The sequence below is a fragment of the Ailuropoda melanoleuca genome, chromosome 17, assembly GCF_002007445.2.
Source record: "Ailuropoda melanoleuca isolate Jingjing chromosome 17, ASM200744v2, whole genome shotgun sequence".
Classification (NCBI taxonomy): Eukaryota; Metazoa; Chordata; class Mammalia; order Carnivora; family Ursidae; genus Ailuropoda; species Ailuropoda melanoleuca.
Window position 1 is genome coordinate 36,576,056 of NC_048234.1, and position 6,000 is coordinate 36,582,055.

The window sequence follows — 6,000 nt, forward strand, 5'->3', positions numbered from 1 at the left end:
CTTTGTGACCTTGGATGAGGCAGTCATTTCTTAGATATGTCGTGTGAAGTACAAGCAACTAAATAAAAAATAGATAAATTGGGCTTTATCAAAATTTAAAAAAAGTTGTGCTTCAAAAGACACTCAAGAAAGTGAAAAGACAGCCTTCAGAATGGGAGAATGAAAGAATGGAGCAGTGGGAGCAAATCACATATTTGTAAGAGTCTAGTATCTGGAATATATAAACAATTCTGCAACTCAACAGTAAAAAGACAATGTAAAAACAGGCAAAATAATCTGGGTAGAGGAAGATAGTTTTCAAAGGACATATAAAAATTGCCAAAAAATACATGAGATGATGCTCAACGTCCTTATTCATTAGGGAAGTACAGGTGAAGCCATAATGAGATAACATTTCATACCCACTAGGATGACTGTAATTGAAAAGACAGACAATGGCAGTCGTTGGCAAGGATGTGGGAAAATTGGAACCCTCATATGTTGCTGATGGGACTGTAAAATGTTACAGCCACTTTGGAAAACAATCTGGCAGTTCCTCAAAAAGTTAAACATAGTTACCATATGATTTAGCAATTCCATTCATATCCAAGAAAATTGAAAGCGTATGCTCACATAAAAACTTGTACATGAATGTTCATAATGCCATTACTCATAATAACCCCCAAATTGAAATAACCTAAATGTCTATCAACTGATGAATGGATAAACAAAATGTGGTGTGTGCATATATAAAACATATAATGGAATGTTATTCATCCATAACAAGGAATGAAGTCCTGATACTTGCAACAACATGGATGAATCTTGAAAAACATTCTAAGTGAAAGAAGCAACACAAAAGACCGCATAGTTTATGGTTCCACTTATATGAAAAAATGCATAATAGTTAAATCCATAGAGACAGAAAGTAATCTGGTTACCAGGGACATAAGGGAAGATGATTGGTGAGTAACTGCTAATGGATATGGAGTTTCTTTTTGGATAATTTAACTGTTCTAGACTTATGATTGCATAATTTAATGAATATACTAAGTGCCATTCAATTTTACATTTTAAAAGGGTGAATTTTATGGTATGTGAAATATATCCCAAAAAGTAAATCTGTTATTTAAAATTTTTCCACTAATTCCAGGCCTTGATGGCATCCCCACTGAATTCTTCCAGATATTAACAAGTCTACATAAATTCTTCTGGAGACTAGACAATGAGAGAACATTTCCTAACTTTACCAGGCTGACATAACTTTGAACATACATTGGAGATTGAAAGAAAGAATTACAGACCAACCCTTTCATAAATATAATTTCAAAATACAAGTTCAACCTAAATACAATATTAGTAAATTAAATAGAAAAATATGAAAAAGAGAATACATGACTAAGTGGTGTTTAGTTCAGGAATGCAAGGATAGTTTAACCAATCAATGTAATTCATGTCAAAAGAAAAAAGCTGTAAGGTCATTTCAATAGGTGCAGAAAAAGCGTTTGATAAAATTTATGTATTCATAATAAAAACTCACCAAACTAATAAGAGAGAACTTTCTTATTTTAATAAAGAGTATCTACATAAAACCTACAGCAGACATCATACTTGAGATTGGGAACAAGATCAGGATGTCTATTACTATTAATATTCAACACTCTTCTGAAGTCCTAGCCATAGTGAACAGCAAGAAAAAACAAAAAACAAACTTAAGTATTGTTGAAGAAGAAATAAACCTCCTTATTTGTAAATAACAGAGTGTGTATGTAGAAAATCTAAAATCTATAAACTATTAGAAGTATTACGTGTACTTGGCAAGGTTCTTATATAGAGAGTAATTGAGTTGTGTTTAAGAAAAAAGTGGGGCGGACGTCTGGGTGGCTCAACCCTTAAGTGTCTGCCTTTGGCTCAGGTCGTGATCACAGGGTCCTGGGATCAAGCCCCGAGTAAGGCTCCCTGCTCAACAGGAAGTCTGCTTCTCCCTCCACACCTCCCCCTGCTTGTGCTCACTCTCTCTCTCTCTATCCTAAATAAATCTTAAAAAATTTTTTTAGAAAAGTTGTGTTTTTATATGCCAACAACAATAATGAGAAACTATTTACAGCAGCATAAAAAAATCAATCTTTGGAATAAATACAGTGAAAAATATGCAAGACTACACTAAAAACTACAAAACACTGAAAAACACTAAAGATCTGAGTAAATTCAGTTATGAACTGAATACTCAATTGGAATACTAATATCCTGAAGATGTCATTGTTCTCCCCAAATTGATCTATGGATTCAATGCAATATCAAATTCTCAACAGGATATCTTAGTGTACATCAAGCTGATTCTAACATTTATATGGAAATGCAAACTCAGGTCATATTACCTCCAAGTAGTTGAGCAAGCACTTCCCATAAACAGTTGTAATAAATGTACATCATCAGAATAGCACCATCAAAATCAGGAAATACTATGTTACTACCATCTAACTCTCAGACTTCATTCCAGTTTTTTGGTTTTTTTTTTTAGATTTTTTAATTTATTTGAGAGAGAGAGAGCAAAGGGAGCAAGAACACGAGTAGGGGAGAGAGGGAGAGGCAGAGCAATAGGGAGAAGCAGTCTCATTGCTCAGCAGGGATCCATGCAGGGCTCAATCCCAGGACTCTGGGATCATGACCTGAGTGGAAGGCAGACACTTAACCAATTGAGCCACCCAGGCACCCCAGTTGTCATTCCATTTTTGCAAGATGTTTCAATAATGGTGTTTTTTGGTGTTTGTTTTTTGTTTTTTTGTAGCATATAGATCCTTCCCTAGTTAAGCCTCAGATGCAATAAGCCCTTGGCCAGCACCTTGATTGCGGTCTTAGGACCCTAAGCTTACAACCCAGCTAATCTGTGCCTTACCCGTAGAAATGGTGAGATAATAATTGTGTGTTGTTTTAAGCCACTAAGCTTAAGTGTTAATTTGTTACACAATAGAAAATTAATACTCATCCCTTTCCAATTGATTTTAGTTTTTTTTTTTTTTAAGCTTCTTTATTTCAGTAAACTCTACACCCAACATGGAGTTGAACTCACAGCCCTGAGATCAAGAGTCATATGCTCTTCCAACTGAGCCAGCCAGGCACCTAGATTTTAGTTGTGTCATTACTTCCTGTCTTGGTCCCTCTAGCCTCAGGGCATTAGCAGCTTCCTGCCTTCTTTACTCATCTCTGGGTTGCCTCAGGATTCCCTCAGGATTGTCTGCATTTTCAACTCCTTTGTAACTAGTTTTCAATATTAAGTTTTTCTGTTGAATTACCTGCCTTGAGTTCTGTTTTCTTGATCAGCTTTGACTAATACATGTGGTTAAGAATTGCTATTCTCTTGGGGCACCTGGGTGGCTCAGTTGGTTGAGCGTTCAACTCTTGATTTTGGCTTAGGTCATGATCTCAGAGTTGTGAGATCAAGCCCTCTTTTGGGCTCTATGCTGGGTGTGGAGCCTGCTTAAGATTCTCTCTCTCCCTCTGCCACCCCCTGCCCTCCCCCCAACCTGTTTGCACTCTCTCTCTCTCTCTCTCAAAAAAAAAAAAAAAAAAAAGAATTGCTGTGCTCTTGCAACAATTAAAAATTTAAAAGTGGGGAGGGGAGGGAGAAATAGCTATTATCTATGTATCTATAGTAGTGGTTTGATAATAGGCAATATTCTTTTAAGTATTACCTCCAGAACACAGCTCCAATATATTTACTCTTTTCCACGTTTGAATCATTCTAACCCCAAGCCACCATTATCTCTTGCAGGTAATAGGTTTTCTAACAGATGTTCTCGTCCCCTTGCCCCTTGCTAGTCTGTTCTTCATCAGCCAGTGCGGTGATGCCAAGTAGCATGGAAGTGGTTGGAGAGAGAGATACAGAATTTTAAATATTCTGTGTTGGAGATGCTTCATTTAATTCAGAGTTACTCATATAGACCTGTCTTTATATAATAGATTAAAATACTTTTTGACTTTGTTGATGAACGGTGCATTTCAGTTATCTAATGAATATGAACTATAATATCAATTTATTTCCAAGATCAATTGTAGCTCAGAGAAGAAATTTAAATACAGACTGAACTGTATCCTAAAGAGATAAAAGAACTAGTAAGGACAACCTGTGATTCTGTTCTCCAGTGTTGATCACCTTAAGTCATTTTCAGTTAGCTCTTTCCAGGGCTTATTTTGTTACATATTTGTTGCCGGTATGAATCTTTATAAACTCAGGGATACAAGAGATCTTACATTTGTTACTTTCTGTGAAAAGATAATTTTTTAAAGAGTAAATTCAGGCTCCCATACAGATATAAAATCGAACACTTTATAGAGTTTATTTAACTCAAGCAATGAAGAAACCAGGCAGATGTTATGACTGGTTGAGAGGAAAAGTTTAAAAAAATCACAAATTTATATGTAGTAAAGGAATGTTGAAATTAATGTACAAATGATGGCGAAACTGGTCTTTCCACAGTGCAGGAGAAGGGAGAATCCCTCTGAACCTCTGTCAGGACAGAATTTGGCAGGTCTATAGACAAGAATTATTTTGCATTGCTGTCAGTTATCTACAACTTGCGGACTTGTAAAATAGCTCCTATACAATGATCATCATTGTAACAAGGAGGGGTGTTCTCTAGACAAGACAATTTTCTATTGCAGCACACATTTTCTCCTGTATCTTTACAGGAGACTTTGACTTTAAGCCCCTGTCCTTGGGCTGGTAGAAAACTCAACCACAGATAATGGTTGGGTTTCCATTCCCTAAATTCATGTGACATTTCCAGAGAGCTTTAGAAAGAGCTGAACACTTGGTGAGGCCCTACTGATCCCTTACGCTCTTTACTGCTGATATATTTATGGCATAAACCCAAATGATTCCTTTTGTGCTATGCGGGGTACATCCAGGTTTGCCAAAGATAGAAGCTCCAGCAATAGCTTAGGGAATATAAATGATGCAGGAAGATGAAGGATAATGTAGTGGTTTTTTGTTTTCACCAGAATTTTTTTTTTTTAAAGATTTTATTTATTTATTTGACAGAGACAGAGACAGCCAGTGAGAGAGGGAACACAAGCAGGGGGAACGGGAGAGGAAGAAGCAGGCTCATTGCAGAGGAGCCTGATGTGGGGCTCGATCCCAGAACGCCGGGATCACGCCCTGAGCTGAAGGCAGACGCGCTTAACCGCTGTGCCACCCAGGCACCCCTTCACCAGAATTTTTAAAGACTTGCTTCTTTTCAGCTTCCCCATAGATTGCCATTAGGCTGTTTGACCCCCTTTACTCTGGTTTCTTTAGGTGTTTGAGCCCCCCATCAAGTCCAACTTTCCTAGGTGGACCAAGCAGTCATTTCTTTTGAGTCCTGTCACCTGTTAGGGCACTGGCAGGAAGGGGGACATGGTCTCATTATTTGGGGTCCCATACCCCACCATCTGCTTTCCAGTCTCAGGGAATTCTCTTCCCGTTTCCAATTTCTTATTTTTCTCCTCTACCTCCCTCTAGCCTAATTCTCTGAATGATTCCAGGTACACTCTTAACGAAAGCTAGGAAGGGAAGCTGAAGCAAGGGAAAGCTTTCCTGGTTACTCAGGGGATGTAAAAGGGGAAAAATCCAGAGAACAAAATAAAATTGTTATGTCATTTTTTTGTTCTTTTACAAGGTCAATATCTTGCTACCATATTTCCTCATTCATTCACTCAAACATTTAGCATTTATTGAACATTTCCTGTATTAGCAGCTGGAATTATAACAAATTCTTCATCTAGGTATCTTACAGTCTGGGAGATAGTCAAAGGAGTAATCAAAGCGACAATGCAATATTTAAAAATAAACATACAATAAGATCATTGTAAGGAAATTCAGCTGTTTAAGAGTTAAAAAGTACAATTACAAACATGACAAAGTCAGTTTGTATCACAGAATCTCTGCTATCTGGGTAGGTTATAAATAAGTTCAAACCTAATTCCTAAGACCAATTTGTCATTTTTAAGAGGCAACACAAATTCTAGTTTTGTATTAATATA